General features: G+C 37.6%; 1 long non-coding RNA gene across 1 annotated transcript in view; it reads left to right on the forward strand.

Moving 5' to 3' along the window:
- Positions 1-3838: 3838 nt before the first annotated feature.
- Positions 3839-12975, forward strand: part of LOC116633758 — a 193683-nt gene continuing 184546 nt past the window's right edge. Inside the window, exons 1-2 of the long non-coding RNA XR_004299777.1 lie at positions 3839-3878; positions 5400-5484. This is a non-coding gene — a long non-coding RNA (uncharacterized LOC116633758). The remainder of the gene's footprint in view (positions 3879-5399; positions 5485-12975) is intronic.

The raw sequence follows: 12975 nt of genomic DNA on the forward strand, positions 1-12975 counted from the left end.
ATTCTTCTTTAAATGTTTGGTAGAATTCCCCTGGGAAGCCATCTGGCCCTGGGCTCCTGTTTGTTGGGAGATTTTTGATTACTGCTTCAATTTCACTAGTGGTGATGGGTCTGCTCAGGTTTTCTATTTCTTCCTGGTTCAATTTTGGTAGTTGATACATCCTTAGGAATGCATCCATTTCTTCCAGATTATCTAATTTTCTGGCATATAGTTGCTCATAATATGTTCTTATAATTGTATTTCTTTGGTGTTGGTTGTGATCTCTCTTTCATTCATGATCTTATTTATTTGGGTCCTTTCTCTTTTCTTTTTGATAAGTCTGGCCAGGGGTTTATCAATCTTATTAATTCTTTCAAAGAACCAGCTCCTAGTTTTGTTGATCTGTTCTACTGTTCTTTTGGTTTCTATTTCATTGATTTCTGCTCTGATCTTTATTATTTCTCTTCTCCTGCTGGGTTTAGGCTTTATTTGCTGTTCTTTCTCCAGCTCCTTTAGGTGTAGGGTTAGGTTGTGTATTTGAGACCTTTCTTGTTTCTTGAGAAAGGCTTGTATTGCTATATACTTTCCTCTCAGGACTGCCTTTGCTGCATCCCAAAGATTTTGAACAGTTGTGTTTTCATTTTCATTGGTTTCCATGAATTTTTTAAATTCTTCTTTAATTTCCTGGTTGACCCATTCATTATTTAGTAGTATGCTCTTTGGCCTCCATGTATTTGAGTTCTTCCCACTTTCCTCTTGTGACTGAGTTCCTGTTTCAAAGCATTGTGTTCCAAAAATACACAAGGAATGATCCCAATCTTTTGGTACCAGTTGAGACCTGATTTGTGACCTAGGATGTGATCTATTCTGGAGACTGTTCCATGGGCACTAGAGAAGAATGTGTATTCTGTTGCTTTGGGATGGAATGTTCTGAATATATCTGTGAAGTCCATTTGGTCCAGTGTGTCATTTAAAGTCTTTATTTCCGGGGCGCCTGGGTGGCTCAGTCGTTAAGCGTCTGCCTTCAGCTCAGGTCATGATCCCAGGGACCTGGGATTGAGCCCCGCATTGGGCTCCCTGCTCTGCGGGAAGCCTGCTTCTCCCTCTCCCACTCCCCCTGCTTGTGTTCCCTCTCTCGCTGTGTCTCTCTCTGTCAAAAAATAAATAAAATCTTTAAAAAAAAAAAAAAAATTAAAAAAAAATAAAGTCTTTATTTCCTTGTTGATCTTTTGCTTAGATGATCTGTCCATTTCAGCGAGGGGGGTGTTAAAGTCCCCCACTATTATTGTGTTGTTGTTGATGTGTTTCTTTGCTTTTGTTATTAATTGGCTTATATAATTGGCTGCTCCCATATTAGGGGCATAGATATTTACAATTGTTAGATCTTCTTGTTGGATAGACCCTTTTAGTATGATATAGTGTCCTTCCTCATCTCTTATTGTAGTGTTTGGTTTAAAATCTAATTTGTCTGATATAAGGATTGCCACCCCAGCTTTCTTTTGGTGTCCAGTAGCATGATAAATGGTTTTCCACCCTCTCACTTTCAATCTGGACGTTCTTTGGGTCTAAAATGAGTCTCTTGCAGACAGCATATTGATGGGTCTTGTTTTTTTATCTAATCGGATAACCTGTGTCTTTTGATTGGGGCATTTAGCCCATTTACATTCAGGATAACTATTGAAAGATATGAACTTAGTGCCATTGTATTGCCTGTAAGGTGACTGTTGCTGTATATTGTCTGTGTTCGTTTCTGGTCTATGTTACTTTTGGGCTCTCTCTTTGCTTAGAGGACCCCTTTCAATATTTCTTGTAGGGCTGGTTTCATGTTTGCAAATTCCTTTAGTTTTGTTTGTCCTGGAAGTTTTTTATCTCTCCTTCTATTTTCAATGACAGCCTAGCTGGATATAGTATTCTTGGCCGCTCTAAATATATCATGCCAGTCCTTTCTGGCCTGCCAAGTCTCTGTCAATAGGTCTGTTGGCAATCTAATGTTTCTAACATTGTAGGTTACAGATCTCTTGTCCTGAGCTGCTTTCAGGATTTTCTCTTTGTCTCTGAGACTTGTAAGTTTTACTATTAGATGTCAGGGGGTTGACCTATTTTACTGATTTTGAGGGGGGTTCTCTGTGCCTCCTGGATTTTGATGCCTGTTTCCTTCCCCAAATTAGGGAAGTTCTCTGCTATAATTTGCTCCCATATACCTTCTGCCCCTCTCTCTCTTTCTTCTTCTTCTGGGATTCCAAGTATTCTAATATTGTTTCGTTTTATGGTATCACTTATCTCTCCAGTTCTGCCCTCGTGATCCGGTAGTTGTTTATCTCTCTTTTTCTCAGCTTCTTTGTTTTCCATCATTTGGTCTTCTATATCACTGATTCTTCTGCCTCATTTATCCTAGCAGTGAGAGCCTCCATTTTTGATTGCACCTCATTAATAGCCTTTTTGATTTCGACTTGGTTAGATTTTAGTTCTTTTATTTCTCCAGAAAGCGTTTCTCTAGTATCTTCCATGCTTTTTTCAAGCCCAGCTAGTATCTTTAAAATCGTCATTCTGAACTGTAGTTTTGACATCTTACTAATGTCCGGATTGATTAGGTCCCTGGCAGTCAGTACTTCCTCTTGTTCTTTTTTTTGAGGTGATTTTTTCCATCTTGTCATTTTGTCCAGAGGAGAATAGATGAATGAGAGAACAAAATGCTAACAGGGTAACAATGACCCCAGAAAAATATTCACTAAACAAATCAGAAGAGACCTGAAACTGGGCTAAAAGAAAGGGAAAGAAAGAAAAAAGAAAAAAAAAGAAAAAGAAACAGATAAAAAAAAGAATATGATCAAATATGATCAGGCTGGTGAATAGATCAGTGCCACACACTAGATTTGGGGTGTATTTTGGTCTGTTAAAAGAAACTGCCTCCCAAAATTTTAAAGAAAGAAAAGCTTATATATATACAAAAATAAGGGTAAATACGATGAAGGGATGGAATATGAGTGTAAAGATGAAAATTATAAAACATTTTATAAAAGGAATTGATAAGATAAGAAGTTGTTGAAAAAAGAAAGAAGAGAAATAAAAAAAAAAGGAGAGAATGTGATCAGGCAGGAGACTAGAACAAAGCCATACACTAGAGATTTAGGGTATATTTTGGTCTGTTAGAAGAAACCGTATCCCAAAATTTTAAAGCGAGAACAACTTATATATATATATATATATATACCAAAAATAAGGTTAACTACTATGAAGGGATAGAATATGACTCTAAAAATGAAAAATAAAAAAAAGATTTTTAAAACAAGGATTGATAAGATGTAGTTTGAAAAAGGCAAGAAGAAAAATTCAAAAAAAAAAGAAAAGAAAAAGAAAAAAAAGAAAATTAAAAAAATTAACTTTGAAAGACTAAAGAATCATTGGGAAAAAACCCATGAATTCTATGTGCAGTATTCCCCTAGCGCTGGAGTTCTGCCGTTCTCATTGATTGGTAAACCTGGTCTTGGCTGGCTGTTCTCGCTGATCTTCTGGGGGAGGGGCCTGTTGCCGTGGTTGCCAAATGTTTGCCGGAGGCGGAATTGCCCTGCCCTTGCCTGGTCCAGGCTAAGTAATCTGCTCGGGTTTGCTCTCGGGAGCTTTTGTTCCCTGCAAGCTTTCCGTACAGCTTTGGAGGATGGGAGTGAAAATGGCGGCCCCCCAGTCTCCACTCCGGAGGAGCTGAGAACTCGGGGCCCCACTCCTCAGTGAGCCCCCAGAGAAAAGCAATCACTCCTGTTTCCACGGTCTCCGGCCGTACTCCGAGCTCACCCGGCCTGTGACCGAGCGTTTCTATCTCTGGCACCCGACTCGGTGTGGAGTCTCCAAACCCAGCAGATCCCTGCGATGTGCTCCCACTCGGCTCCTCCCAGGGGAGGAAGGTGAGTCTCCCCGGATCTGCCGCTTGTTGGGTCCCTGCTGGAAGAGCAGTGGCCTGACTGTGCCGCGGATCACGGTTTATGGCAACCCCGAGCTGAGAGCCCACTCCTCGGCTCCGTCTCTGCAGCCGCTTCACCACTCCGACACCCGGGAGCTCCTCCACACTCAGGCGCCCCCGGTCTTTCTGTGACCCCTAGGGTCCTGAGACCACACTGTCCCGTGAGGATTCCACCCCCGCTTAGCCACTGAAGTGACGTCCCTCAGCGAAGCAGACTTCTAAAAGTTCCGATTTTGTGCTCTGCTCTATCACTTGCCGGTAGCAGCTGATGGAGGCTCCCGCCCCATGCCGTCTATCTTCCCGAATATCACCTTGGATTCACTTCTCCGCACATCCTACCTTCCAGAAAGTGGTCGCTTTTCTGTTCAGAGAGTTGCTGCTATTCTTTTCTTCGATCTCCTGTTGAGTTCATAGGTGTTCAGAATTGTTTGATACCTATCTAGCTGATTTCCTGGGACCAGACGAAATTTAGGTCTCCTACTCCTATGCCATCTTGCTCCTCCCCCCGAATCTTTACATTTTTAATCTGGATGTCTGGAGATGGCATTAGCTGCTACTTGGGAGTGATTTATACTACCAATGCAAGAGCCCAGTTACATGAGAGCCAATTTTTTTTTTTTAATTAGTTAATTCATTTTAGAGAGAGAGAGAGAACAGCAGGACAGGCAGAGGGAAAGAGAATGTAAAGCAGACTTCGTGCTGAGGGTGGAGCCCCACACAGGGCTTGATCTCATGACCCCAAGATCATAACCTGAGCCAAAACTAAAAGTCTGACATTTAACCAACTGTGCCACCCAGGCACCCCAGTGAGAGCCAAATTTTTAAGGAGTAAATAGTTGAATAGTTTAGGATTTCTTTCTTTAGCCCTAGAATGGAAATCTGATAAAAATGATAGTGACTTCTGGGACGCCTGGGTGGCTCAGTCGGTTAAGCGTCTGCCTTCGGCTCAGGTCATGATCCCGGGGTCCTGGGATCGAGTCCCGCATCAGGCTCCCTGCTCCGCGGGGAGCCTGCTTCTCCCTCTGCCTCTGTCTCTGTCTCTCTCTGTCTCTCATGAATAAATAAATAAAATCTTTAAAAAAAAAAAAAAAAATGATAGTGACTTCTGAGTACTTGAAACGTAACAACAAAACCTAAAATATAATTTAAATGAGATTGTGCAAAACCTCCAGGATGTAGAAGACCAGATATCCTTCCTTCTTAAGCCTCACTCTGTAGGGAGTTGGGAAGGGGTGTCTGTGCAGTTTGCAACAATAGCATTTGAGGTCAGTGTTGCTTTTCCACCTTTTCATTCCAGCAAAAGAATGCAGGATGCTTTTTCAGCCTTGGAATATCTATAAACCAGTCTGTGAGGAATGAATAAAAGCATAAGAAAGGAAGGAGTAGGGAAGCTAATCAAAGGTTTTTTGAGTTTTTCACAAACACATTTCTCTTTGGAATATAACTGGCTTTTTCTTTTCCCTAGTGGTGATTCAGTTCTGGGATCATCATGTGGTGACTCTGTTCTGTCATTGCCACTTCTGCAGAAAACTTCCACCTTCAAGCACGAGGTACAAAATTACTGCATATTAATTTAGGCTCTCACTTAGGTATGACTTTTAACCTCTCATTTCAGGATGAAAGGCTAGCCTTTTGTTTACTAAAATGACATACACTTTCAGATGGCATCTCTGTATAATTTTGCCTTTCACTTCCTGAGTGAAATTTCCTCTACTAACTAGTTGGAGTAAGAGAACCAAATAAAATATTGTGTTGGCATACTCGGTTTCTGTCAGGCATCATCTCTTACTGAATAATGAAAGATGATGCCTGAGGCATGCTTTCATTTTCATGGTGGTTTGGGGCTTTCGTGGCCATTTATTTTTCTGACCAATTTATGTCCTGATTTTATTTATTTTTAATTTATTTTTTTAAAAAAGATTTGATTTATATATTTGAGACAGGGACAGAGAGAAAGAGAGCGTGAGTGGGGGGGAGTGGCAGAGGGAGAGGGAGAAGCAGACTCCACGCTGAGCAGGGAACCTGATGCTGCCAGGCTGGATCCCAGGACTCTGGGACTATGACCTGAGCCAAAGGCAGATGCTTCACCATCTGAGCCACCCAGGTGCCCTTATGTCCTGATTTTAGTTCATACTTTCAGTTCCTTTGGTTAAAATCAGATTATTATAAAATTTCCCCTATCCCAACTGGGAAATTCAGGAATGGTGTCCCACCAATGCTGGGATAGGTGCTAATGAGCAGAGAGAAAATAGACTTTTTAATTACTTGATTTTATCACATTTCCCCATAATTAAGACATATTTCAAGCACATAGAGCATTTCAAAAAATGTTATAGAAAATGCAACCCTTTTGTTTTACTTGCTTTAAATAAATAAAAAAAATAACATAAAACTATATAGATAAAGTTGAGACTACCCTGGGTACATTGCCGCAGTCTAACTTTCCCTCCCTCTCCTGAGATAAGCCCAAGTTAGTATGGATCATCCCAAATTTTTATACAATAACTAAAACAGCATGTATCTATAAACAATACATAGCACTGTTCTGCATATTTGCTAGATTTAAATAAATACTATTATATTATACATATCATTCAGTAACTTACTTTTTTCATTTAATTCTGGTTTTGAAATCAGTCCATGATGATACATGTGATTCTAGTTCATTCATTTTAACGTTGTATAGTGCTTCATTGAATAAATAGATCACAATTTATCATTTCCTTCTGGTAGACATTTAGGTTAAACAAAGTTGTAATAAACCTTCCATGTACATACTTTTTTGTTTCCATGGGAAAAAGTATCTCTAGGTATAGCTGAATATTTTCATCTTAACTTTATAAGGTATTGCTAAATTATTCTGTAAAGTGGATATGCCAATTTATCTTCCCATCACTGGATAGAAGTTTTGTATTTCTCCACTTCCACACCAAATATTAGGCTTTTGAAATTTTTTACTGAATTGGTGATTGTGAAATGATATCTCATTGAGGTTTTTAGCTTGTGTTTTCTCGATTACTAGTGAGGATATAACCTGTTTTATTTCTGTTCGTCATTTTGGTTCCCTCCTTTGTGAATTTTTATTCATTTCTCTGCCGCTTTTCTATTGAATAATTTGTATTTTTCTCTACATGTGTTCTGGACATGCATGAATTACAAATATCTTCTTGCAGATTGTAGCTTTTTAAAAAAAAATTTGTTTATGATGTTCTGTTAACAGAAGTTTCTATTTTAATGTAATCAGATGTATCAGTCTTTTCATTTGTGGTTGACACTTTTTGTATTTTGCTTAAGAAGAATTTCCATACAATATCATATTTGCCCATTTTTATTTTTTAAAATTTAAAATTAATAAACTTTATTTTTTAGATCAGTTTTAAGGTTCACAGCAAAATTGAGTGGGAAGTACCAGAATTCTCCATATATACCCCTTGTCCTCACCCATGTACAACCTCCCCAACTATTGACATCCTACACTAGAGTGATGCATTTATTTCAGTCAATTAACCTATATTAACACATTGTTATCACCCAAAGTCCTTAGTTTACATTAGGGTTCACTCTTTTTCTTTTCATTAGTTTTCACTTGGTGGTGTACATTTTATGGATGACAAATACATAATAACATGTATTCATCAATGTACTATTATACAGAATGGTTTCACTGCCTTAAAAATCCTCTGTACTCTGCCTATTCTCCCCTCCCTCCACTTTAATCCTGGCAAACAGTGATCTTTTTACTGTCTCAATAGTTTTATCTTTTCCAGAAGGTTACATAGTTAGAATCATTCAGTATGTAGCTTTTTCAGATTGGTTTCTTTCACTTAGTTATATGCATTTAAGTTTTTTCTGTGTCTTTTCATGACTGGATAGATCATTTCTTTTTAGCACTGATTAATATTCCATTGCCTGGATGTACCACAGTTTATCCATTCACTTACTGAAGGACACCTTAGTTGCTTCCAAGTTTTAGCAATGATGAATAAATATGGATAGAGTTATTTTCATGTGAATACAAGTTTTCAATTCACTTAGGTAAATACTATGGAGTGTGATTGCAGGATTATATAGTAAGAGGATGTTTACTTTTATCAGAAACCACCAAAATGTCTTCCAAAGTGGCTGTACCATTTTGCATTCCCACCAGCAGTGAATGTTGCTCCATGTCCTCACAACGAGTTGGTATTGTCAGTGTTTGTATTTGACCATTCTAATAGGTGTGTAATGGTATGTTATTGTTGTTTCAATTTGTAATTGCCTAGTGACATATGACATTGAATATCTTTTCATACGGTTACTTTCCCTCTGCATATCTTCTTTGATGAGGTGCCTTTTCAGGTCTTTTGACCATTTTTTAACTGGGTTGTTTTCTTATTGTTGAGTTTTAAGTGTTCTTTGTATATTTTGAGTAGCAATCTTTTAGTAAATGTGTCTTTTGCAAATATTTTATAAAATCCCCCCAAAATAATTATAAAATCGCTATTAGAGAGAGAACAATGACTATAGCAAGAGAATGTAAACAATCAAGAACGCTCATGTTGGAGAGAGTTCAGGTAAATCAGTGTTTCCCAAAATGCAGAACATATACCACAAGTATGGTCATTGTAGCCTTCAGATGACTCCAGCCAGTGTCATTGTCTGAACTTAGCCACATGGAAGACTCTGAGTGAGAACCACCCAGTCTAGTCCAATCAACCCCTACAATCATGACACATAATAATAATAGTATTATTGTATCAATGTTCATTTTTTAGGCTTATTGATTTTATTATGGTTATATAAGAAATTAACATTAGGAGAAGTTTGGTGAATGGTATATAAAAGCTCTCTATGCTATTTTTGCAACTTTAGCAAGCATAAGGTGATTTCATATTAATACCCCTAAAAATGAGACACAATAATAAATGTTGTTTTATGTCAAGATTGGAGTGGTTTATTTCACAGCAAGAGACAACCACAACACAAAGTAAAGTATTGTCACCTGAAGCTCATGGGCATGGAGATGGAGATGGACTTATTTTAAATTTATTTTTAATTTGAAATCATCTTATGCTTACTAAAAGTTGCAAAAAGAGAGAGCTTTTATATACTATTAACCCAGCTTCCCCTAATGTTAGCATCTTGCATAATCACAATAAAATTAATGACAGCAAAAAAAATAAACATTTGTATAATAATATCATTAACTAATCTAGAGACTTTGAATTTTCCCAGTTGGACCACTAGTGCCACTTTTCTAGTCCAAGATTTCATCCAGAGTCCCACTTTGCCTTAAGTTGTTATATTTTGTTAGCCTTCTCAAATGTATTATAATTCTTCTTTGTTTATCTTTTATGACCTTGACATTTTGAAGAGCAGGAACCAGTTATTTTGTAGAATGTCACTTGATTTGGGTTTATCTGATGTTTCCTCATGATTAAATTCAAGTTACGCATTTTTTGGCAAGAATATCACAGAAGCGATGTTGAAATCTCTTCAGTATATTGTATCAGGAGGTATAGTATTAAGACATCGCTTAATTCATGAGATCTTATGCAATTCCAATTTTCATCGCTTGTTTAAGATAGGATCTGCCATGTTTCTTCACTGTAAGGTTATTTTTTTCATTTGTAATTAATAAGTGTCTTGTGAGGAGATATTTTGAAATGATGCAAATATCCTGTTTCTTATCGTATTTTTATCTACTAATGTTAGCATCCATCTGTGACTCTTGCCTGCAATAACTATTACTGTGGTGTTTGCCTAAGGGTGGTTTTCTATTTCCTTCATTCCATCTACATCTATCAATTAGAATTTGACTGTAATAAAAGCCATCACTTCTCATTTATATATTTATTCAATTATTTGTTTATATCACTATGAACTATAGATTATAACCCAATATATCAGTTATGTCATTGTTGAAATTGACCCAGATTTGGCACCAAAATTCTTCAAGTTGTTCTTTAATGGATTCTCATCATTTTCTAGCATTTCCTTTCCTTTTGGTATCACAAGATATTCCAGAATTGTCTCATATTTTTCCTACATTGGCCCTGGAATCCACTCTTCGTCCAAGAGTTCTGGGTATTTTTCACTGGACAAAAGTATTTAGAAACTAAGATTTGGGAGCTAGATATTCTCATTGCTACTGGACTAGTATTGCTATTTAGGTTTTCTCAGTGGATATACCTGGGCAATATATGTATGTAAACTAACCTATGCATATAGACATACCTGTACTTATTCCTATATCTATTTGTTTTTTATATTAAAAACTGATAAGATACCTTTGATTTTAATCTACTACCATAGATTTCACTCTAGCCTTCTTTCATTACTTGTAACTCATTCTTCTAACAGAAAACTCAATCTCATTTCCACAATACCTTTATATACAAAAATTGACTTTTTAAAAATTTTTAATTTAATTTTTTTTTTGTTTTTGTGGTTTTTTTTTGAGAGAGAGAGAGAGTACATGTGAAGGGGGGTGGTGAGTAGGGGGAGAGGGAGAATCTTAAGCAGACTCCACACAGTGAGAAATCATGACCTGAGCCAAAATCTAGAGTCGGACACCCAATCGACTGAGCCACCCAGTGCCCCCAAAATTGACTTTCATAGCCCCCCTCTCCCTACTTCTAACTTCAACTACTTTCTTGGCATTTCGGATCTTATAAAGGTAAGTTTGTCAATAGAGAAAAATGGAGACTACCAGTTCTGTAGAGTTATGCAGTTAAATAGTGCACAGGGGTTCAGGGTTGATAAGCAAACACAGACATTTAATTAATGTTTTTAAGTAACTCCATTTTACTAGGCTAATTTCAGATTGGTTTAAGAAAATCAATCATTTAATGGATTTTGTTGAGTGCAATGTTAACACCCTTCATCAGGATTTATAATAAAAATAGCAAACTGAGACTGAATATATCTGGTAATATATGTCAGACATGTCCCAGAAACTGAAAACAAACAAAATTAATATTATGCGTTATTTTAATTTTGTAAAGGATGTTGGAATACTCTTTCTGTGAATGATGCCATACAAAACTAGTTTGCACTGTTCTGGTTATATAGTGACAAGAATAAATGAATATCAATTAGACATTTGTTTTTCAGTTATTTTAAGCTTAAAATGTTAGCTCTATCATTTGAATAATGTATGTACCTATTTTAACTAATAGTCTTATTTTTTTCAGCTACTTAGTTTAGAAATGATAATTTTAGCTTTAAAGCATGTTTTGATTTGCAAATTTGTTACCCAATCTTTCTTAAAAATAGATTTCTAAATATCCATAACTTTAGAAATAAAGTACTTGTATTATGTTCATGAAAGTCCTCATCAGTGAGTTGGATATACTGCATGATTTGTTTTTTTAAATATAGAAACAACAGTTGCCATGGCAAGTGTGAATTTTAGACTCAATATTCACATGAAGATTGTCTTATGAACTGTCTTCAAACACATAAAGGGTAAATGTTGAACAAATTGTACCAGCTTTTTGCTGACTATCAAAGTATGCACAAGAGAAATTGAGACTTATTAAGGAATTTAAATTTAATTCTGAGGAGTGATTTTCTTATAGTGAGAACTGTTAAACTCTCAGATATTCTCTTGAAGGTGGGGATTTAGAATTTATTCTCTCAAGGTCTGTATAAGCTAATAAATTTATATTTCCAAGATAGTTTAGGTGTTATCTCACCTTAATGTAGAGACACAGACTTAAAAGATTGTCTCCCAAAGGTTGCATTCTAGCCTTAAGATTCCAAGAATGCCATTTGCACGTAGAATTTGCATTGGAATGGGACCAAGGAGGCTTTCTGGTTCTACCTGTCCACAGAGAAGTGACATTTAGAGAAATGATGTGAGAGAGCTCAGGTGTGCATACCTATGCATTAGTAGGTTTGGACCGGAGCTCCCTCTGGTCGGTGGAATAGCAGGAAGAGCTTTTGTGTAGTATGCTACATTCAGTGTTTTTTTGTGTGTGTGTGTGTATATTTTATTATTATAACAACACTGTGAAGCAAAGAATATACTATTTCTTTTTTTTCTTTTTCTTTTCAATATATATATTTTTAATATTTTATTTATTTATTTGACAGAGAGCGAGACAGTGAGAGAGGGAACACAAGCAGGGGGAGTGGGAGAGAGAGAAGCAGACTCCCCACTGAGCAGGGAGCCCGATGCTGGGCTTGATCCCAGGACCCTGAGACCATGACCCCAGTCGAAGGCAGATGCTTAACGACTGAGCCACCCAGGGGCCCCAAGAATATACTATTTCTTCGATACCTTCAGGGAAACTGAGGAACAGAGATTTTAGAGTACTTGCCTAAGGTCAAGAAGCAGAGTTAGCTTATTGTGTGATGTGGCCATTGTTCTTTCCATTAACCTGGTGCCTTTTGTTTGCAAATATTTGGAATCAAATGTAAAAACTAGACAGAAACGAAGATTCCATGTGTGTGGAGGCAAAGACATACATGTTGGGGGAAAGAGGCCCAAAGTTTCCGTGGCTGACCAGCGCTTCTCTAAGTGTCCTCTGAGAGGTGTTGCACTGTATTCGTTAGGGCTTGATTCGGCCTGGTGTAACAGAAAATACCCAGACAAAACAACAGCCTGTATACCAAATCGAAGATGTTTCTCTCTCACTTAAAGGAGTTGGAAGTTAGGCACTCTGTGGCTCATGCAGTGCTCCACGATGATCAAGGAGCCAGGTTTTTGCTGTCTTGCAGCTTTCTGGTCTTTAGTGAACATTCTAGCGATTCAACTACTATGGCTGAAACCATCACTGTGCATTCTGGTCAGCCAAAAGGAGGAAGGGAGTGGCACAAAGAAAGGCGTGCTCCTTACCTTTCAGGCTATTTGTAGGTTGTCACACGTATCATTTCCACTTACATCTCCTTGGTTAGAACTTAGCTGTGTGGCCAAGACCCACAGCAAGGGGAGCTGGAAATCTAATCTCTTGGCTAAGTAGCAGTGTGCCCAGCGAAGGCTGGATTGGGCTAATGAGGGAGAAGGGATGGATGGATATGAGAATTGGCTGTTTCGATGACTGCTACATAGACCC

This window comes from Phoca vitulina, unplaced genomic scaffold, assembly GCF_004348235.1.
Source record: "Phoca vitulina isolate PV1807 unplaced genomic scaffold, GSC_HSeal_1.0 scaffold8, whole genome shotgun sequence".
NCBI lineage: Eukaryota > Metazoa > Chordata > Mammalia > Carnivora > Phocidae > Phoca > Phoca vitulina.